The following is a 24,680-nucleotide window of genomic DNA, read 5'->3' as shown; positions in this document are numbered from 1 at the left end:
AGATACGGTAATAAGGTGGGCAGTTTTTTAGCACGAATAGATAAAAATCACAAAACTAAAAATTTCATAAACAAAATTAAAGATAAAGATCATATATGGACTAATACTGGGGATATACAAAAGGCCTTTCTTGAGAACTTTACAGAACTCTACTCAGCACAGCATATTAATTTTGATATAAAGGAAAAATTCTGGGACTCACTGATACTCCCGAAGCTAGAAAGTAACTATTTAGCAAGAATTAATGAACCCATTACAGAAAAAGAAATAAGTCAAACAATCAAAGCAATGGCGAATAACAAAGCGGCAGGCCCGGATGGTCTTCCATCTGAGTTCTATAAAATTCTTATGGATGAAATAACACCTACATTAAATGCTTTGCTGAATGGGTTCTGGAGTGGATAGCTGGAACCGTTAACATATTTTAACAAATCCACAATAATAGTAATACCTAAACCGGGAAAAGATCCACAGTCAATCGATTCTTATAGGCCTATCTCACTCCTGAACATTGACTATAAGATACTGATTAGTATATTAGCTAAAAGGATACAGGTTTCATTGGACACGGTAATACATCCTGACCAAACAGGATTCAAGAAGGGAAGATCCTCAAACACTAACCTGAGGAAGGTTTTTTTTTTAACAATCTCAGATCAATGGTATAATGATAAATATAATAAAAAATAAATAGAGAAGACATTTCAATAGTATCGTTGGATGCAAGTAAGGCTTTCGATTCTGTTACGTGGGATCACCTTATCACCTCCCTCATTAAGTTTGGCTATGTAGGCAATAGTCTCAATTTAATTAAGAAGTTGTACAGCGAGTCTAGGGCTACAATAATAATTAATAGTAATAGAACCTCTTATTTTCCCCTCTTAAGAGGGACAAGGCAGGGATGCCCTTCGTCGCCCCTAATTTTTAACATCGCTTTGGAACCTTTATTGATTGCTCTAAGAAGTAATATACAAGGGATTGAAATAGGTGGCAAGAGCGTACAGCTGGCGGTTTATGCAGATGATTTGCTGGTATTCTCCAGAAATTCAAATACAAATTTCAGCAAAATGTGTCAGATTATAGAAAATGATGGCTCTTTTTCAGGTTATCATATTAATAGGAGTAAATCTGAAGTATTGTGGCTTCAAAAAAATCAGAGATCAGAAACTGAGACATTTAGAGGGGTAGGCAACCATATGATATATCTGAGGGTTAAAATCTCCAGTGATCCCACGGAATGGTATGCTTTGAACATTGGTAACAGAGTCAGACAATTCTGTGAAACTCTCAAAAGATGGGCTTCTCTCCCACTCTCTATCTCTGGTAAAATAAATCTGCTCAAGATGATAGCACTTCCAAGATTATTAGGTGGCCAGCAACAAAGTTGCAGGACAACCTATTGTTATTGTTCGGATTATTATTATTATTATTCTTTTTATTCCGCCAAGCTTTGTATTCAATTGCCCATAACTGCTTAACTGTTTTTGCAAAGCTCTTAAAATCAGGTATGCTGGTACAGCCTATTGCTGTACTACATCTCATGCAAAATTAAACTCATAGGTCACATGCTCTAGCGGCCATATTGCTTTTTGCGACAAATTTCGACAAACGCTTAAAAACCTTTAGCTCTGGAACTGCTTATGTTACAACTTTGAAACTCGCTGTGCTTAGTGCTACTATGACCTGAAATTGCTATTGCTTAAGAGAAGTGCCTTGGTCACATGATGTGGCAGCCATCTTGCATTTTGTGAAAATATTCAAATATCTTCTTCTCCTAAACCACTTAGTGCAATGACGCGCAATTTTGCACATATGCTCCTTGCAAGGTCCTCTACCAAGTTTGTTCAAACTGCGATTTTTCCATAATCAACATGGGTGCTGTGAGACATTAACCTTTTTATCGCCATTTAATTGCGTAATTTTACACTTTATACATTAGTTTTACAATATTTAACAATATTACAGTGTAATAGACACATGATTACACATAGTCATAACCCTTAAAGACAATATTGCAGTTAAAATTCGCATTGCGCAATCGCCTTCGTGAAATAAAACATTTGCAAATTTTCATGAAACTTCTGCAAATTGTAGAGGTCTATAGTGAGCATTAGTATGTGCAATTTGAAAGCCATACATTGCATAGCTTGGTGGCCATTTTGTTTCGTATGCGCCATTTTAAAAAACTATAAAAATCTTCTTCTCCGAAACCGCTTATGGGACAGACTTTAAATTTTGTTTATAGAGTTATGTTATGACTAACATTCAGATTTGTTCAAGAGAAGTTGATATGTCATGTGGTTTTGCAGCCATTTTGAATTGTTCAAAATTGCTTAACGATATATTTAAATTCATAATAAAACAAAAACCGTTTTAAAAAAATGCTTTATTTTTGCCATGTTTATTGACATCTATAGTGAGCACTATTGTGCATAATATAGAGGCTGTATATCTTACGATCGAGCAGCCATCTTGGTTTACACAAAAATTTCGAAAGTCTATTTTCTCTGCAACCGCTTATGTAAGAACTGTGAAATTTGCTGTACAGTCTTATATTGTGACCTAGAGTCACAGTTGTTCATGTTGAAGGAATTAGTCACAAGCTGTGGCAGCCATATTGGTTTACGCAAACATTTTGAAACTGTGTTTTCTTTCCAACCGCTTATGTTAAAACTGTGAAATTTGCTGTATAACCATATATTGTCACCTAGAGTTACATTTGTTCATGTTGAAAGTATAGGTCATATGGTGTGGCAGCCATTTTAAAAATTCAAACATTTTGAAAATGTGGTTTTTTTCCAAATGCTTATGTTAGAACTGTAAACAGTTGTTGTATAGCTTTATTTTGTGACATAACTACTTATATGGCATTGCAAAAATAATGCGCTGGCCACCTCTATTGCTGCTTGCAGCTATATTTGTATTTATTTCAGAATATACCCCTCTTAATTAAGAAACAGGAGATTAAGATAATTAACCTGGCTATTAAAGAATATATATGGATGAATAGGAAGCCCAGAATTAGCTATCAAACATTAGTACTTAAAAAAGAATATCTGGGTTTGGGGCTTCCTAATTTAGTAGTATATAATCTTGCAGCGGTGACAAAGATCGCCTTAGACTGGCTTTTGGAGAGCAATCATTTTACTCTCCTAGAAATAGAAAATAGCCTGATAAAACCCTTATATCTAAAAAATATCCTTCACCTAGAGGTTAAAAATCTTCCACCTTATGTTAAAAGACTAGATATCCTTAAGGATACAGTTGTGGCATGGCACATTCTTTTGCAACACAATACTTGTCTATTGAAGGAAACTCAGAATTTAAACAGGGTCTTTCCTCAAAAATTTTTTCATTCTGGCGAGAGAAGGGTCTATCTAAAGTTATCCAATTAGTAAAAAGAAGCCAGGATACAATGCAGGTCGAAGATTTTGAAGTAATTAAAGATAAATATCTCCTCTCAGATAAACACTTCTCATTTTTGCAAATTAGACACTATTGCTTGAAATGGATACAGTTACAAGGGAACAACTGGGAACTTACGCCATTAATACCTGTAATTAACCTCATTAAAAATGGCAAGTACTCCATATCACTGTTATATAACTTAATAAATAATATAAACTATAAACAATATATTGAGAGGGGGACTGTAAAATGGAGAGAACTGTTTTTTCCGAATCTTAGTGCGCAAATAATATTAAAAAGTATGGAGAGGGTAGTAGAGGCATCGTTAGCTACCCCACGCGTGAACAACATGTAAAGTTAATGTGGATGGTGTATATCACACCTGAAAAAATTGCCAAGTGGGGTGGTATGGGGGAAGGAACGCAGTGCATCAAATGTAGACAAACAAGGACAAATTTGATACACAGTTTCTGGCTCTGCCCTAAGATACAAAGATTTTGGGGGAGGGTAAACTATTGGTTAAGTAAGGTCTATGAGATGCAAATTATCTTACAACCAGAACAGGTCTTCTTCTTTCATTACAAGAAAGAGCACTTGCAAAACAGGAAATTTGTAACGATGGTAATATTATTAGGCAGGAACCTCATATTAAAAGGATGGAAGAATGTTAAACCGCCATCTTTTGTGAACCTCAGGGAAAATATACACCATCAATTCCTCATAGAATTGCAAGATACTTTATCTTACACTGAAACTAATATAGTACGCTTCTTCGATAAATGGGGGAAGTGGATTAAAACTAGAGAGATAGATGAACAGAAAAAAAATAATCAAAAATTTTGAGAATACTGTTTATATAGAAAATTGTAGATTGAGAGGGGAATGGCTCTTTGAAGAGAATGAATAGGTCAGACCGGGGGGAGGGAGGGGCGGAGTGAGAGAGAGGCCCTTTTTTTTTTTTTTTTCCTCTCTTCTGGGGTATATGTTAGGTACTGGGGGGGGGGGGAAACTTAGTCATTCCAGCGATATTTGCTTTACGATATTATAAATTCAAACTGAGCACACTTTATATAGAAACTTGGGGGAAATGTATTATTTTTTTTTGTGGTTGAAAAGGAAAGGGAAAATGAGAAAAGGTAGAAGGTATGTCATGCTTTTCTAATACAATTTGGTAGCAAGGGAAGGGAAAATGTAAAAATAGCTCTTTGTCTTCTTTTTGTTATGTTTAGTCTACCTAAGGGATAATTTAGGAAATTTGTTATACCAAAACAAGTGTATATTCTGTTAGCTTTAGTTAAAACAAAAGTATCGGTTATGAAAATACCGAAGTCCATCGAGTTCAACCTATAAAAATCTAAAATACTTACAAAAAGCTCCAGTTAAGCTTAAATAAACCCACTAAATGGTGATCCATTTAAATGGACAGTCTAGTATAAATTAAACGTTCATTATTCAGATAGGACTTATAATTTTAATCAACTTTCCAATTTACTTTTATCATCAAATTTGATTTTTTCTCTTGGTATTCTTAGTTTAAACTAAACATAGCTAGGCTCATATGCTAATTTCTAAGCCTTTGAGGGCTGCCTCTTATCACATGCTTTTTAAATCTCTTTTCAACACAAAGAGACAAAAAGTACACGTGGGCCATATAGATAACACTGTGTTCAGGCACAGGGGGTTATTTAAGATCTAGCACAAAACAATGCTAAATTTAAGACAATAGATAATAAACAGTCACAGTCATGTGATCAGGGGGCTGGAAGAAGGTTCCTAGATACAAGGTAATCACAGAGGTAAAAAGTATATTAATATAACTGTGTTGGTTATGCAAAACTGGGGAATGGGTAATAAAGGGATTATGTATCTTTTAAAACAATAACAATTCTATGGTAGACTGTCCCTATCCATGAATTTTGTTTACATACAGAAATGTTTCCAGACTATTTTTAAATGTATCTAGGGTATTGGCATTCACTACCTCCTTTGGTAATGAGTTCCACAATTTTATTGCTCTTACAGTGAAAAATACGTTTCCGTTGCAGGAGATTAAATCTCCTTTCCTCCAACCTTAAATTGTGACCTCTTGTCAGAAACAATTTTCTTGGAATAAACAGAGCTTCTGTCATATCTGAATACGGGCCTTGAATATATTTATATAAAGTAATCATGTCACCTCTCAAGCGCCTTTTTTTCTAAATAAAACAGCCCAGTTTGGCTTGCCTCTCCTCATAGGTTAAATTCTCTAAGCCCCTTATTAGCTTTGTGACCCTTCTCTGAACTTTTTCAAGTTCTGCAATATCTTTTTTGCGATCGGTCCCCACAACTGCACTCCATACTCAAGGTGAGGTCTTACCAGGACATTATATAGTGATAGAATTATGCTTTCCTCCCTTGAATCAATGCCTCTTTTAATACATGCTAGTATCTTATTAGCATTTGAAGCCGCTGCCCTGCATTGTGCACCCATCTTTAGCTTGTTATCTATTACTACTCCCAAATCCCTTTCCTCCTCTGTTTGGCTAAGTCTTGTCCCATTTAAAAAATATGTTGCCTGCTTATTTTTACTTACTTTATTCTTACTTCCAAAATGTAGAACCTTGCATTTTCCCGTATTAAATCTCATTTTTCATTTACTTGCCCATACTTCTATTTTTTGCAGATCCCTTTGTAACGAAAGTTCATCCTGCTCTGACCTAATGACCTTACTTAACTTAGTATCATCTGCAAAAAAATAGTGATGTCGCTATTTAATCCTTGCTCCAAGTCATTTATGAAAATATTAAAAAGAACAGGGCCCACTACTGATCCCTGGGGGACTCCACTGATTACCTTTGACCAACTGAGTGTGATCTGTTTACTACTATTAGTTGCTCCCTATCTTTTATCCAGTTATTTATCCATGAGCTAACATTTTCAGCTATTCCCAGTCCCTTAATTTTGTGTATATCACATCAACTGATTTCCCTTTATCTATATTTTTACTTACTTCCTCGTAGAATATAATTAGATTAGTTTGACATGATCTATTTCTCCTAAAACCATGCTGATTAGAACTCATAATCTTGTTTACACGAATATGCTCATCAATATAATCCCTTCAAATATCTTCCCCACTATTGATGTCAGACTAACTGGTCTATAGCTTCCTGGATCATCCCTACTTCCCTTTTTGAAGAGTGGCACCACATCAGCTGTACGCCAATCCTGGGGTACCATGCCTGAGGATAATGAGTCTTGAAAAATTAAGAGTAGTGTTTTGTCTATAACAGTGCTAAATTCCCTTAACACCCTTGGGTGTATTCCATCTGGGCCTGGAGTTTTATTTACCTTAATATTATCCAGTTTTTTCCTCATATCCTCTAAACTTAACCCAGTTAATGGTATGGACTGGCATGTTCTATTTTGTTCCAAAGTATCATCCAATGGTTCCTCTCTTGTGTATACTGAAGAAAAAAAAAACTGGTTTAGTACCTCAGCCTGCTCCCTGTCATTATTTATTTATCATGCTACCCTACACACATTTTAATGTACATATATTGCCCTTCTTAGATTTTTTGCTATTTATGTACTTAATGAACCTTTTAGGGTTAGACTTAGGCCCCTATTTTTTAAAGGTCTTGCGGACCTGATCCGACAGTGCGGATCAGGTCCGCAAGACCTCGCTAAATGCGGAGAGCAATACGCTCTCCACATTTAACATTGCACCAGCAGCTCACAAGAGCTGCTGGTGCAACGCCGCCCCCTGCTGACAGCAGGGAGCTGTCAATCAACCCGATCGTATTCGATCGGGTTGAATTGCGGCCATGTCTGTCCGCCTGCTCAGAGCAGGCGGACAGGGTTATGGAGCAGCGGTCTTTAGACCGCTGCTTCATAACTGCTGTTTCTGGCGAGTCTGAAGACTCGCCAGAAACACGGGCCCACAAGCTCCCTACGGAGCTTGTTAAATGGGCCCCTTAGAATCCTTTGCAATTATTTTTTTATTTTCAATTTTGGCTAATTTGATTGCTTTTTTGCATGCTTTGTTACATTCCTTATAAATATGGAATGTTGAGTATGTACATAAATATAATACTGCTGTTACCACTATAAGCATAAATTGCCATAAATACAAACATCTTAAACGTATTTACATGGCCTGAAATAGTTTTAATTTATAACACACAGTTTAAGTGTATAAGGAGTCTTGAAGATTAAAAACCCCAAATAACCATAAAAAGGCAATAGTAACAGTACTGTTTAAACTGGAATTATATATATATATATATATATATTGTAGAATTAATGCTTCCATTTACTGCATAGCAAAAAAGGCACAAACATTCCATTTCAAAATTAACCTTATAAAATATCAGCCTATGCCAAATTCTAAGGCTGTATTCTTAAATTCTAAAATCTAAAAATAGACTTGACATAGGCAGGATAAAAAATGAGACTAGAATACAAATTAACTCCCAGAAACAAATGTTAATAAAAAATTCCACTATAGATTTGTCAAAAAACAACAACACATTAAACATAAGTACTACTGAAAGGCTTGGAGCAACATAAATAGATGGTTAAAATTATGTAAAAATACAATACAGCCAAACTAGAAATGAGAGAAGCCCAAAATAGGAACAAGAACATGGATTATAACTCAAATAATACACACACCTTGAAATAATGTCTGAGTTCCCACTGGCAGTAATGACCTGAGCAACTGGTTCCTTGATAATCAGCACTGTAGCTTATAATAGTGCAAGTAAATGCTGCGTGATAATATAGCACTGCGGCTCACAGCTGTGCTGCATGAAGATATAACACTGTGGTGTACAGCTGTGCAAGTTAATGCTGCATGATAATATAGCAATGTGATTTTCAGTTGAGTATTATAATATAACAATGCTGGTTAATATAGCACTGTACATGCCTGCAAATATACACAGGAACAAGCAAGAACCAAACAGCCAGAGGCCGTATCTTCACAAATGATATCTTCATGGGGAATATTATAATAACTTCTAGTGTGCAACCGGAAAAGGCCCACGCTGAGGCTAAATACAAAGCACACACACACGCATGCTCGGAGCAGCCCTCAGACAAGACCCCTACAATGTAATATTGCAAAACATGGCGCCCCCCACCATAATAACTCCGGATGGAGAAACTTACCACCTCACAAACCAGTGGCCTAAGCCAAACTTGGGTGCATAAATGCAGATACATGCATAAAAAGTAAATTTATTCTTACCTGATAAATTTGTTTCTTTTACAATACGATGAGTCCACGGATTTCATCCTTACATGTGTGATATCGCCTCCTGGTCAGCAGGAGGAGGCAAAGAGCACCACAGCAGAGCTGTATATATAGCTTCTCCCTTCCCCCCCACTCCAGTCATTCGACCGAAGTTAGGAAGAGAAAGGAAAAGCCAAGGTGCAGAGGTGACTGAAGTTTAACAAAATTAAAGACCTGTCTTAGAAAAACAGGGTGGGCCGTGGACTCATTGTATCGTAAAAGAAACAAATTTATCAGGTAAGAATAAATTTCCTTTTCTTTTACAAGATATGATGAGTCCACGGATTTCATCCTTACTTGTGGGATACAATACCAAAGCTATAGTACACGGATGAAACGGGAGGGACAAGACAGGGAACCTAAACGGAAGGCACCACTGCTTGAAGAACTTTCCTCCCAAAAACAGCCTCAGATGAGGCAAAAGTATCGAATTTGTATAATTTGGAAAAAGTGTGAAGAGACGACCAAGTTGCAGCTTTGCAAATCTGTTCAACAGAAGCATCCTTTTTGAATGCCCATGAGGAAGCCACAGCTCTAGTGGAATGAGCCGTAATTCGTGCAGGAGGCTGCTGTCCAGCAGTCTCATATGCAAACCAAATGATACTCTTCAGCCAAAATGAAAGAGAGGGAGCCGTAGCTTTCTGACCCCTACGCTTCCCAGAAAACACAATAAACAGGGAAGAAGATTGACGAAAATCCTTAGTGGCCTGTAAGTAAAACTTTAAAGCACGGACCATGTCCAAATTATGTAACAGCCTTTCCTTCTTAGAAGAAGGATTAGGACACAAGGAAGGAACAACAATTTCCTGATTAATATTCTTATTAGAAACAACCTTAGGAAGGAAACCAGGTTTGGTACGTAAGACCACCTTATCAGAATGGAAAATAAGATAAGGAGAATCACATTGTAAAGCTGAAAGCTCAGAAACTCTACGAGCAGAAGAAATAGCAACCAAAAACAAAACTTTCCAAGATAATAACTTAATATCTATGGAATGCGTAGGTTCAAACGGAACCCCTTGAAGAACATTAAGAACTAAATTCAAACTCCAAGGAGGAGCAATTGGTCTAAACACAGGCCTGATTCTAGTCAGAGCCTGACAAAAAGATTGAACATCTGGAACAACGTTTGTGTAGCAAAATAGACAAAGCAGAAATCTGTCCCTTTAAGGAACTTGCAGACAACTCTTTCTCCAATCCTTCTTGGAGAAAAGATAAAATCCTGGGAATCCTAACCCTACTCCATGAGTAGCCCTTGGATTCACACCAATAAAGATATTTACGCCATATCTTATGGTAAATATTTCTAGTAACAGGCTAACGTGCCTGAATCAAGGTATCAATGACCAAATCAGAAAACCCTCGCTGAGATAAAATTAAGCGTTCAATCTCCAAGCAGTTAGCTGCAGAGAAACTAGATTTGGATGATGGAAAGGCCCCTGAATGAGAAGGTCTTTCCTCAACGGAAGCATCCACGGTGGCTGAGATGACATGTCCACCAGATCGGCATACCAAGTCCTGCGAGACCACGCAGGAGCGATGAGGATCACCGAAGCCTTCTCTTGTTTGACTCGAGCAATCACCCTGGGAAGGAGAGCAAATGACGGGAACACATAAGCTAGGCTGAACGACCAAGGCACTGCCAAGGCATCTACCAGTTCGGCTTGTGGATCCCTGGACCTGGATCCGTATCTCGGAAGCTTGGCATTCTGACGAGACTCCATAAGATCCAATTCCGGCCTGACCCATCTGAGAAACAGGTAGGCAAATACCCCCGGATGAATTTCCCATTCTCCCGGATGAAATGTCTGTCTGCTCAGAAAATCCGCCTCCCTGTTTTCCGCACCTGGGATGTGGATCGCAGACAGATAACAAAAGTGAGACTCCGCCCACTGAATCATCTTGGCTACTTCTGTCATCTCCAAGGAACTCCTTGTTCCTCCCTGATGAATGACGTAAGCTACAGTCGCAATGTCGTCCGACTGAAATCTAATGAATTCGGCCGAAGCCAACTGAGGCCAAGCCTGAAGTGCATTGAATATTGCTCTCAACTGTAGGACATTGATGGGAAGGAGAGACTCCGTTCGAGTCCATACACCCTGGGTCCCCAGGGAGTTTGTCTTCTGATCTTGATATTAGAAAAGACAAATTTGTACAATCTCCATTCCACTGTCTGAGCATGAGCAATTGCAGAGGCCTGAGTGTGTTCAGAATCTTTAAATTTTCTGACCTCTGTCAAAAAGACTCTTATGGATAGAGAGTTCCCAAGAAACGAACCCTTGTGGAACTAGCGAACTCTTTACCAGAGATACCGTCCACCCATGAGTCCTCAGGAAGGATAGAACAATGTCGGAATGAGACTTTGTCAGCTGATAAGATGACGCCTGGACCAGAATGTCATCCAGATAAGGCATCACTGTAATGCCCCGCGGTCTTAGAACCGCCAGCAGAGACCCCAGAACCTTTGTGAAAATCCAGGGTGCCGTGGCCAGACCAAAAGGCAGAGCCATGAACTGAAAATGTTTGCCCAGAAAGGCAAACCTCATGAACTTGTGATAATCTCTGTGGATAAGGACATGAAGATATGCATTCTGTAATCCACGGAATCCATAAATGGACCCCCTGGGTCAATGGAAAAATGCTACGAATAGTTTCCATCTTGAAAGATGAAACTCTGAGAAACTCGTTTAGACTCTAGAGACATAAGATAGGTCTGAAAGTTCCCTCTATTTTGGGAACCACAAACAGATTCAAATAAATCCCCTGTCCCTGTATCGGAAAGGGACCAATTACTCCCACGGAGGACATGTCTCTTATATAGCGTAAGAACGCCTCTTGCTGTATCTAGTCTACAGACAATCGAGAAAGGAGAAACCTTCCTCTGAGGAAAATTTTTTTGAATTCCAGCTTGCATCCCTGAGACACTATATCTAATACCCAGGGATCCTGAACATCTCTTATACAAGCCTGAATGATTACCCGCCCCCTTTTGAAAAAGTACTAGAGGTAAGCATGGCATGAAATATTTGCAAGTGTTAGAATGCTGCTTAAAGCATCTAATTATGAAATTACTTCCATGAAAACATTGGGAACAGAACAATCTGAACGTTCCCTATTAGAATCAAGACATAACAGAAAAGCAACAAAATGTGTGGGACAGTTGTCAAAAACAAATGTACTGCTTTATCCTAATTACATCACTCAGGAAAGACCAGTTGATGGTTTTCATTAAGAGGTCTGTCTACCCTGAATGGGATACTGACAATAGGCATAAAAATTGAAAGTGTCTTAAGTACCGCGTGCTTGCGACGCCTCTCTGCCTATTTTTACATGACAGAGACATGACAGAGAAAGCGTCCCATACACACAAAGACTCCTCAGTCAGCGCGAAAAACCTCTCAGCTGTATTTGTAAAACACAGCCGAGGAGGCATCCGGCGGTCCGTTTGAACACAGCCAAACAGCACGCAAACAATGGCGCGTAACGAAGCTCCGCCCCTTCCGTGGGCGTATCGAGCTCAAACATGCCAAGACAAAATGGAGCCGCCGGGACATCAATATGTCAAGGTATTTGAAATATTATTAAATAATATATAGAAGTATATTTGTCTTTATTTGATAAGTCTGTGGATGTGCACATGGTCTGTAGAACAAAGGATTATTTCTAAGAGATCTCCCACACTCATTGTTAAAGTTATGCTAAACACACAGGGGGGACAATGGAACATGAGGCCCATACCAAATTTGCTATAATCAACTTACAGTTTGAGACAGGATGAGTCATAAAAGGCAAATTAAGAGGATAGATTGTCAGATAGGTGACACCACACAAAATATATGGAGACGAAATGTCTGAAATACCCTTTTGGAACTGATCAAAATCATAGGGAAACAGCTTTTATGCACATAGGTGTTAGTTATCCCTAAACATCAAATACACATCTGCACTGCTAGCTAAACAGGAAATATGCTGTATTAAGACTTTTACAACTACTCGTGGATTGACCCCATGTGGGGCAGTGAAGGCCTTGGGAAACAAAAGACAGATGCTGAGGTGTGACTCTGAAGCTCATTAAAGCAGATAACAAATAAACATTTTTTTTCTCTCTGTTTGAATGCATGCCCCAGAATGTATTAAATATAGAAATTTGGAAAATTGTCTAATTCTCTATTATTACATGGGTATTTGCTAAGCTGGGAGGTAACTGTTTTAGTCAGTCAAAAATGTTTAATAACCTCTGTACTGTTTATATTTTTCAGACATATAATCTCAGATCTGCATGAAGAAGGTTGATACATCCTGGGCTTATTAGAAACAGAAAATATGGCATATTCTTGTTGGAATACAGTACAATACTGAATTAAAAATAAGCTGTTATTTGTATAGAAATGCCAGAATACTGATAAAATTATAATGCATTTTAAGCTAATAATTAGCAGTATTAAATTACCTTAATATAATAAAATGTTAATAATATAACATATTTGGTATCAGAATAATCAAAAAAAAATAACCTAATATTAACCATCTGTAATTGGGGTTATATATGATTAATGCAGAGAGTGTGATCTGATTAAATAATCATTTATAAAAATAATTAAGTTGCTTAAAATGTTTAGAAATGTAAAGGTGAATATGTTTTGTTTGTATAATACTGCCACCTGGTGTTGCCATGAGAGAACTACAGCCAGAAAGCCTTTTGGCTGTTAAATATACGATATTCCAATTATCCAATAGCAGGGACAAGGTTTCGAAGGGCCACCCATATTTCACACCAATGATTACACTATAAAGTTGTATGCAGAAAAAGGTAGAGGGACTGGCTGCTGAGTTATGTAACTGACTGAAACTGTTTGCGTGGGATACAGTCAAACTATAAAAACAAAGTGGGCCATACGTCTCCTCTTCCATTGCAATTACACTTATTTTATATGAGGTGGGAAAAGTCTTGAAGCTGAACATCATTTTGGTAAAGTATAAGAAAAGGGCTGCTAATTACATGTGATATTTTAAAGTCACTGCAGTTTAAAGTACAGTTAAAAGATTTAAAGAAGCAGTGTGTTTTTTTTAAGTTAGCATTTCATAGCCTATATATTATTTAAATCTGTATCTGATTTGTTAAGTAACTCATCTGTGCAAGTTCTGATATTGTAAGTTAATTATGTATTAGGATAAATTGCAGAATATATATATTATCCTATTGCTTAAGAGCACAGTTTAAAATTGTATTGTTTGGATGTTAAAAGATTTGTAAATAAGGCTGGTTTTTAAGATAAGCGTGTATGAATTTTGCATAGCATATTTAAATAGTTTTCAAGCGCATATAATATTATTTCATTTCCTTTTATTGCAAATATATTTCAATATGTTTATGGATATTAACTAAATAAAAGAATTCAGATATTTATATTAATTGTATGGTCTAGTAGATGCATGGTTGATTAGGGTTTCTATTTTTAAGGAAAATTATTATTTGTATTGTGTTTATAACCCTGCCATAAGCTGATATATTATTTGGATAGCACTACTAAGATTTTCATAAATATACTGACAAATATTTAGCTGAATGGCGCGCACACCAAGGCGCATAACAAAGCTCCGCCCATCGTGGGCACATCAAGCTCAATCTCCTGCGCGGACAAACAGGGCCAAAATGTAGACGCCGGGAGAACAAAATTAAAAACAAACAAACCCGTATTCAGCTTTCAATAAACTGATAGGGACAGATCTCCCTGACGGCTGCCCTCTCAAAAGTGCCCCCAACATGTTCAATACATTCATGAATGACACTAACAAAAGCAACTCTCCCTGTCGGCTGATAATATTTTTTTTTAATTTTTTTTTTAAATAAGCCGTAGTGATAAGGGGACCGGCAGGAAAAGAACAACTAATAAACCTGTATATCTTACTAAGACAGGATAACTCAGTCTGTCAGTTCCGAAACCTATTATCTAAATAGGATCACCCTGCCTGTTGGCTTCCAATTTGCAAAAGAAAGCGAAAGTAACAGGGATTATCTTGTATAAAAACTGTAATCATAAGAATCCTATGCCCTATTTAGGTGTTATATAGGATACCCCTCCCTGTCGGCTGTTAAAGTAGAGATAAGCCGCAGGGAGACATACAGAGACATGTCGCTTCTGATCCAGAACTGCCCTTGAAAGACTCATCCCCATTCCCGGGAGAGAGCAATATATAGAGCGTCAGTCCCTGGTATACATTAGGTAATGACCTGTAGAGAGCCTTACAGAAACAGGTCATTTCCCCATACATGTGAAAGGAATAAACTATAGTGCCTGATGACATGATTTGCATGACAACCCCACACTATGTCAAATAGGAAAGCCCTTCAAGAGAGCCTCTGATTCCCAACAACTGAAAGTACAGACATTTCTGAGGTAGCATGGCCCAGAAAAATAAAAAATTGCACTTACCTCTATGCTGAGCGACAGCATGAAACGTTCCACAGGATCAAGAGGTCTTCCTCCTCCTGCAGTCTGTGGACACAGAAAGGGCCTTAGTTACCATATGCTAAGACCATCAAACCAGAAGGGCAGCAATAGTATGGGATGCGCAGTGAGGGTAAAACCCCACCAGTTCCCATTGCTTTAAAGCCACCTATAGCTCTACTCTAGAGGCTGACAAGGAATACAGCTACACCCTATGTAAAATAGCACACATTGGCACCATTTTAAAAAAAAATAAACTCTTGATTGAAGAATCTAAACTAACACCTCACTTTACCTCTTCCTATCACTAACACAGGCAAAGAGAATGACTGGAGTGGGAGGGAAGGGAGGAGCTATATATACAGCTCTGCTGTGGTGCTCTTTGCCTCCTCCTGCTGACCAGGAGGCGATATCCCACAAGTAAAGATGAAATCCGTGGACTCATCGTATCTTGTAAAAGAAAAAGAAAAATGCCTTGGTGCCATAAATTACTGTCCAAAATAGATCATCCGCAGAAGTCTTGCCTGGGGAAAGTTTCCTAGCCCTGTCCACTTTGTGGCTGGACAGAACTAGGAAGAGGAAAGGAAGGGTCCTGAGGATTTCTTTATAGGTAAATCAGGGAAGTGGTAGTTATGTCCATGATCCTTTGGGGAGGGGTTCTTCACTGGTCAGTATTACCAGGGAAGGCCAAGATAAAGTTATATCTGTCCCACATACACATAGCCCTCTCCCCTGTACCAATATACAGATATATATTATTATAAAAAATGTGTTTTCTGCCTCTTGCACACACCAATATAAAGAGCTCCCTCTGTCTCACATACACATAGCCCCTTCCCAATACGTTATATACAGATATATAGTATTAGGAAAATGTGCCCTCTGCCTCTTGCACACAGCAATATAAAGAATTCCCTCCGCCTCACATAGCCTAGGGTTGCCACCTCAGCCACGCAAGGTTTCCTGGACACTTATGAGTTACACATGCTGCAGGGTGTGCAGGAAGGAATATGTATTGGGTTTCTGGATACTGTACTATTCATATTCCTCCTGCCAACCCTGTAACATATGTAACTCATAAGTGTCCATGGCTGAGGTGGCAACCCTAACATAACCCCCTCGACAGTACCTATACAGATTATTATATACCTTATATACAGATATAATTATAAAAAGGTCCCCTGTGCCTCTTGCCCACACAAATATAGAGTTCCCTCTACCTCATATACACATGAGCCCATCGCCAGAACTGTCTACGCACATATGTATTAGTATATAGTTTCTCTATGCCTCCCGGAAACGTAGCCCCTCCAAAGTAAATTGTATACTATAGAGATGATCCTCTTTACACATACTGTAGTGCCTTATATAAAGGTATTAACACAAACGAGTTACCATACCTACATAACACCGTGGCAGCTTGTTCCTAATAAGCTAAAGGACCAGTGATGTCACAGTAGCCCCTTTTCCGTGTGGCAGCAGCGTTCATGTGACTTATGACATCACAGGTCTTAGAATTGAATGGGAACTAGCCCCTACCGTCACAACTTGTAAACCGGAACAAAGCTCTCCTTTGTATACTGGTAAATACCTGTATATAGTGTACCAAAGAAGGCGTGTGTGTATATGTGTGTCAGAGTGAAACTTGGGAGGGGGCTGTGTGTGTAATGAAGAGGGAACATTTTTATAATGTTACATCTCTGCATAGAAGGTATTGGGGAGGGGGTTGTCTGTGTGAGGCAGAGGGAACCTCTATAATATATCTGTATATACAGTAGTGGGCAGGGTGCTGTGGGAGGCGGAAGGAAACTGAAATTTGGTAAATGTGTACATATAAGGTATTAGCCTGTGTCTATAGTACTGTATATTTCTACATGAGGTGCTATAGAAGGGAAGGTGCATGTGAGGCAGAAGGATCTCTATAGGTTCTGTATATAGTGTGGTTGAGACAGATATATGATGTAGAAGACTGGTTACAGTGGTTATACAACCTATATTAATAATTAAATAAGGCTTATAAACTGTTTTATACAAACTGGCACCAATGTATCCTAAACCTCCTGCAGTACATCAGCCTTTAGTTTTAGATCTGAAATTAAATAATGTACTGCAAAACTAACCGTAAAGCCTGGTGTGCTGCAGAGATGGCATTGGTGACAATGAGAAAAATAAATAAATACTCTCAAAATGTTCACCCCTGATATATATATATATATATATATATATATATATATATATATATATATATATATATATATATATATATATACTATTAATGCAAACTGGTTTCTAAAGTGCATGGTCTGTTGGAAAAAAAACATACAAACATATAGGGTCAGATTACGAGTGGAGCGCAAAATTGCACTTTCACAAGCTCAAAATTTGCACTCCACTTGTAATAGCAGCGCACACAATTGTGCGCTGGTATTTTAAGTGACCGCAAGGAAGCTTTGCGCTCAATAGAGCGCGCTGCCATAGGCTCTAATGGTAGCTGGGTTCTCATGCCGTCTGACACAGCATGAGAACCAAGAGCAGCAAAGGGGTTACGTCACGCAGCGATGGGCAGGAGATTTAAATATATTTGTATATGAGTATATACCCATATTAACACATAAATATACATGTATATAAGCATATACATATATATTTATAGAAAACACAGTTCCCCATAGACCACAATGTTAATGTAATGCTCGTGGGATATTTCCCTATCAGACCAATCCTGGCCAGTAGTCTTCTTATCCCAGCGTCAAGTGGTAAGATAAGGAAATATCCCAGAACAAAAAATAAAAAGAAGTAGAAACAATACGGAAGCAATCCAATACTCATAGTAGCAAAGGGAGAAACAGGAGAGTGGTCACTTGGCAAAGCAGGGTCAAATACCAGGCAGACAATCCAATCCTTCACGGTACCAAAGCAGAGAGTGGTCAGTGGCAAGCAGAGTTCAGCAACAAATTGGCAGTCCAATGTACCACAGCAGCTCAGGGGTTAAACAGAAGAATAGTCAGTGACAGAGTTCAGCAACAAGTAGGCAATCCAATGTAACACAGCAGTAAAAACAGGATACAGCACCCAGGGAACACAAAGGCAACACTATACTTGGGCACTGTAAGTATGAAAGGAAGTTGCTTACATAGACCCAGGTTCGCGGCAAAGGGACATATCCAGGTGTACAGAGTGGCAACCATGTCGGGCAGCGATGGACACACTAAAATGTCATGCTCTATCTGATTCACAAAATATAAAATTTGGGTTCAGTGTCCCTTTAAGGCATTTTTCAGTGGCGTGGTTTTTTTTTTTAAACACCCCATACCTACCGACTTTAACCCCTAGATCAGGGAGCATCATTGCACAAGAAACCTCTTCTGCTATGTTTAAAGGGACATAAAACCCATTTTTTTTTTCTTTCATGATTCAGATAGAGCACACAATTTTGAAATTTACTTCTGTTATCAAATTGTCTTTGTTTTTTGTTATCCTTTGTTGAAAAGCAAGTATAAACAATTGGGTAAAATCTTTCTTGCGCTGCTAGTAAAGTTAGGTAAGCTAAATCTCCTGTGATATTCCCCCTTTAAATATCAAGTGTAGTGAGCAGAAAAAAGAGTAGTTAGGAGATATAGTGCAAAGAGTGCTTAAACCTCTATAAGTTTATTTCTGAGAAAAATTCAAAACTGAAGAAACTAATGGTTTACGTATATTTCAGTATACTCAGAAGAGAAAAGTATCTGGCTTTGTAGTATCAAAGTATTTAAAGTTTATCTACATCTGTGTGTGTCTCAATTTGTATGTTCCAATATAGAAAAACACAGTTAGAGTGACAATATAAAATGCATTTAATTATATTAAAACATTTAAAATCAGATTATCTGAATAATATGGATCAAAAAGGGGGGGCGGTCTGCCAACCTAATTAGCTAAAATGTTCAGGGTACCCCGCTAGTTAAAAAAGGTGACCTAAATCTCTATTGTCGATTGAAGTTCCGTATAGTAGAATCAGTAGATTGTATACGGTTTATTGTAAACAGTCCCAGTAGTTTTTATATCCTTATCATTGTTTGGTGTGGTAACACAATTTTGTCCAAGTTTATATATCCATTACTGATAACCGGAATTTTTTTTTGTCTGATTTTGAGAAGTTTTCTCCTTTTTTAATAATAGGAATATCCGTAAGGTGTTTAAAATGTAAAAGTCAATACTCCCTGTCTGCCGTGAGCTTACCACGCAAACCGGTCCTGGAGCCTGTTAGTAGTCTTCCTTTGTATCTGCCGTTTAAATGTAACCAGTCTGTTTCCCAGAAGGAATTCCTCTATACTGTTCCTCGGTTCTGTGGTCCTGCGTGTGCTCACTGCGGTCAGAGCAGTGTCTTTGAGTATCCTCGATACGTTGTTAGCTTCAGCGGTTCAAGCGCTGTGGCCTCTATCTATCAAGGTCCGAATGGAGCTTGATGGCCAGTGTTTCTTGCGAGTCTTAAGACTCGCCAGAAACAGCAGTTATGAAGCAGCGGTCACAAAGACAGCTGCTCCATAACGCTGTCCGTCTGCTCTGAGCAGGCGGACAGGAATCGCCAAAAATCAACCCGATCGAGTACGATCGGGTTGATTGACACCTCCCTGCTGGGGGCCGATTGGCCGCGAGTCTACAGGGGGCAGCGTTGCACCAGCAGCTCTTGTGAGCTGCTGGTGCAATGCTGAATACAGAGAGCGTATTGCTCTCCGCATTCAGCAAGGTCTTGCAGACCTGATCCGCAGTGTCGGATCAGGTCCGCAAGACCTTTCATAAATAGGGGCCTCAGTCTTTGTGTCTCTAAATGTACTCTGGTATGTTATCAGCCGTTCAAGCTACGCGTTTCAGCCGTGTAGTCCATCCTTTTTCAAGCTATACTGCTATAGGTCTTTACTCGATCACTTTATACCCTTTCTGGGCTTTCGTTTAATTGCACACAGCTGAGATGAAGAAAGTAATTGGCAAACAGCTGTTAACCCTCAGTTTACAATTGCATGTGTGAAAAACAAGATTTTTTTTTTCTAAAGAATTACTTTAGACTGTGTATTTGATCCCTGTCTCATTTTTACAAGTAGATACCTAAATTTTACCACCATTAAGAAACATGAAATTCTAAATCAAGGATTATTCTTAATAAAATTACGTTAACATTACAAAGTGCATTTTTGAAATTAAAGGGACAGTCTAGGCCAAAATAAACTTTCATGATTCAGATAGAGCATGTAATTTTAAACAATTTTACAATTTACTTTTATCACCAATTTTGCTTTGTTCTCTTGGTATTCTTAGTTGAAAGCTTAACCTAGGAGGTTCATATGCTAATTTCTTAGACCTTGAAGCCCACCTCTTTCAGATTGCATTTTTAACAGTTTTTCACCACTAGAGGGTGTTCGTTCACGTATTTCATATAGATAACACTGTGCTTGTGCACGAGAAGTTATCTGGGAGCAGGCACTGATTGGCTAGACTGCAAGTCTGTCAAAAGAACTGAAAAAAGGGGCAGTTTGCAGAGGCTTAGATACAAGATAATCACAGAGGTTAAAAGTATATTATTATAACTGTGTTGGTTATGCAAAACTGGGAAATGGGTAATAAAGGGATTATCTATCTTTTAAAACAATAAAAATTCTGGTGTAGACTGTCCCTTTAATATGAAGATTTTAAAAACCAAACTGTGGTTACTATCAGAAAGCTAAGAATAATAACATATAGTGTTTTTTCTCAAGGTGTATGTTTTTCTTTCTGGTTGGGAAAATATGGAAGCTATATCCTAATATTTATGCTCAGAAGTGTGCACATGTCTGCACTCTGCAGCACTATATGGCCGCAGTTTTTACAACAATGTTGTACATTAGCAGGAGCACTAGATGGCAGCACTATTTCCTGCCAGGCAGTGCTTCATGCACATGCATGCTACCTACCTAGGTATCTCTTCAACAAATAATATCATGAGAAGGAAGACAATTTGATAATAGAAGTAAATTGGAAACTTTTTAAAAATTGTATTCTCTATCTATCTGAATAATTAAATAAATATTTGGGGTTTAATGACCCTTTAAGTTCTCCAGCCGATGTTGCATTGCAAGTGGTGATTGTAGACGGATGGGTTCACTACTTGTAAACTTCCGTCTACAATGATGATTCATTTTCCCTTGATAAAGGCCTATCACGGGCCGAAACGCGTTGACTGATTGGTAAGCCTATTTTCTCTATTACTACCACTTGAAAACGTTATTGCGCTATGTTGTTGTTTTTTATTTCTCTATAGGTTTATATCGGATTACCATTACTTGGAATCTCTTTCACACTCTACACACTCCGGGAACCCCTGAGCTGCATTAATTAGACTATTTTAAACCACTTTGTGATACAGTCTTCGTTATATTTGTTCATGTACTTTCACCGCTGTGTGATTTGGATACCTTTTTCTCACGGTGTTTTCATTTTTTCACTACCGGATCTTAGTTTTTTAACTTTTTTATCACTTTGATTTTTTATCACTTGGAATTTTTACACTTTGATTCGACACGCAATATCCATCTTCTCCACATTTAGGTCCAGCACACCTTTGATGAACTTTACAGATCAGACTTTTTAATATAAGAAGATTTTTTCAAAACCTTTTTTCAATACTGTATTCAACGTTTTAAAAAAAAAAATTCACACATATTTTTTTCATATTTTTTCACATAAATATATATATATTTTTTTCATATATATTTTTTTCACTCTCATCACATTACCCCACTGGGGATCCAAAACCTATTATTATCGTTTTCAACCACTGTCATTTTGAGTGCATATATTGTTTTTATCTTATTGTTTTTATCATATTGTTTTTACTTTTTATTTTTAATCATTCATGGATCCATGATTATATAATATATAATGTGTACATTGAGATGTTGATTTGAATTGTTCATATTAAAGTTCTAAGCTTTGACCTTTTAAGCAAGACTGCCTGACTATCATCCTTATTCTTCCCCTTGCCTCCGTTAAATAGGCACCTGGGGGACTCCACTCTTATTTACCTTATTGTCACCCTGGTGGTAACTAGGTGCCACCACCCTTAGGCTTATAGGGGCATAGTTGGCGCGGGACCATACGCTATTTCTTCTATTGATGTTTAAATACAAAGATGTTTAAATAGTTGAGAAAGTTTTAATGCAGGGTGTGAAATGGCAGAGAAATGAATGGGTTAAATATCTGTAATTAGTGACGCAAAATATGTATTGTTAGAAAAGTTTAATAATTTATTAATTTATATTTTGATAATCCATTGATTTTTGTTGCATTACTCAGTTTTATTCACTTTAAAGGGACAGTCTACACCAGAATTTTTATTGTTTTAAAAGATAATCCCTTTATTACCCATTCCCTAGTTTTGCATAACCAACACATTTATAATTATATACTTTTTACCTCTGTGATTATCTTGTATCTAAGCCTCTGCAATCTGCCCCCTTATTTCAGTTCTTTTGACAGACTTGCATTTTAGCTAATCAGTGCTGGCTCCACATGCGTGAGCACAGTGTTATCTATATGACACACATGAACTAACACCCTCTAGTGGTGAAAACTGTCAAAATGCCCTGAGAGAAGAGGTGGCCTTCAAGGGCTTAGAAATTAGCATATGAAACTCCTAGGTAGGGCTGGGTGATATGGGCAAAAATGAAAATCGCATTTTTGGACCCAAAAAAATGCAATTGCGATTTAATCGCGATTTTCTTAAATTCACAAGATTCCACTTTAAAAGAAAGGCAAATTACATAAAGAATAAAGGGAGGGGTTCAGTGTTTAAAAGTCAACACTTCTTTTACTCAAGAAGTGCTCCGCAATCATTCAAAGTACTCACTCCCCATAATCCCAGTCAATACTTCAGGGTAACAGCTTGCCCAACCCCAGGCGTCTGGCTCCTGTAATGTTGTTGTGTGCGCTGTTGCGTAGAGGGGCTCCGTGTCTCGAGACGGTATGTGGGTCACAATCCACTGGCCCTCCTCTCGCCTGTTAGCGTCTCCGCTTCTCATGCGGTACACACGGACGCTTTCAATGATGTCAGCGTTTGGGGAGGGGGAGTAAAGTTAGGTGACCGGGTGGTGCTACGGAACTCTGCAGGAAGGTAAGGATCAACTGGATAATAGTAGTACTGTAGAAAGCAACAATACCCTCCTTCAATGGGTAAAAAATCACTTTATTCAAAATTTGTTTAAAAGCATAAACGGAAGCTCCAAGGATAGAACATAGCGGGCGCAGCACTAGGGCTGCGCCCGCTATGTTCTATCCTTGGAGCTTCCGTTTATGCTTTTAAACAAGTTTTGAATAAAGTGTTTTTTTACCCATTGAAGGAGTGGGTCGTTGCTTGCTACAGGCAAATGACATAGCCTATCTTCTATTTAGGCTCATGTTACTGTGAAGATCACGTACAATACATTTGCCAGTAAAGGAGAAATATTATAAGAATATCTGACAAATTCAGTTGCGCTGAACAAGACAATGTCTGACAAGACTGAGAGCCAAACCTCAGACCATCCTGAAGCACGCGGAGGTAAGCAGGACGTCACGTGCATGTCACCTGGTTTTGTCATCAGAATGGGATAATAATATTTATAGTAACTAAACAGAAACCTCAAAATCTGCTCACACAAAGGAGAGGCCAGGGCTGGATGACAATTACCTCATTTTTATTAATTAACTGGTTATATTGTGACACAAACATAATTCAGTCTGTATTGTCAATTGAGAAACTAGTTTATATTTAGACAATAGCTAAAGGGAGATGAAACCCCAAATTTTTCTTTCATAATTCAGATAGAGAATACACTTTTAAACAACTTTCTAATTTACTTTTATTATCTAATTTAGGCGTTGACAAATTTGTTTGAAATTTAGGAGCCAGTAAGAATATTTAGGAGCCAGTCATACTTTTAGGAGCCAGACAGTGGTAATTGTATATAGAAATATGGAAACCAGACAGTGGTAATTGTATATAGAAATATGGAAACCAGACAGTGGTAATTGTATATAGAAATATGGAAACCAGACAGTGGTAATTGTATATAGAAATATGAAGATTAACCCCAAAATATAGGAGCCAGAGGTAAAATTCTAGGAGCCAGTGGCTACCTGGCTCCTGGGTTTGTCGACCCCTGATCTAATTTGTTTAATTCTTTTGGTATCATTTGATGAAGGAGCAGCAATGCACTACTGGTTTTTAACTGAACACGTGGGTGAGCCAATGACAATCGTGTGTGTGTGTGTGTGTGTGTATATATATATATATATATATATATATTTATACACACACAGTATATGCAGTCACCAATTAACAGCTAGAACCTAGGTTCTTTGCTCCTCCTGGGTTTACCCAGATTAACCTTTCAGCAAGAATAACAAGAGAAGGAAGCAAATTAAATAATAGATAATACAATTTCAAAGAACTTTCTAATTTACTTCTGTCTAAATTATGAATGTCTAATTGTGCTTTACTGTCCCTTTAATTGCAACTTTGTCTCTGAACTGGAATTTGAACAGCACCAACTTGT

General features: G+C 37.9%; 1 protein-coding gene across 1 annotated transcript in view; it reads right to left on the bottom strand.

The window, feature by feature from the left end:
• LOC128655600 (oocyte zinc finger protein XlCOF6.1-like) overlaps window positions 1-6,853 on the bottom strand; it is an 88,015-nt gene extending 81,162 nt beyond the window's left edge. The window contains exon 1 of the mRNA XM_053709189.1: window positions 6,739-6,853. The gene's annotated coding sequence lies outside the window, so the exon portion shown is untranslated. The remainder of the gene's footprint in view (window positions 1-6,738) is intronic.
• Between the last annotated feature and the right edge of the window lie 17,827 nt (window positions 6,854-24,680).

The sequence above is a fragment of the Bombina bombina genome, chromosome 4, assembly GCF_027579735.1.
Source record: "Bombina bombina isolate aBomBom1 chromosome 4, aBomBom1.pri, whole genome shotgun sequence".
Taxonomy (NCBI): Eukaryota; Metazoa; Chordata; class Amphibia; order Anura; family Bombinatoridae; genus Bombina; species Bombina bombina.
This window is presented reverse-complemented; position numbering and strand designations above follow the sequence as displayed.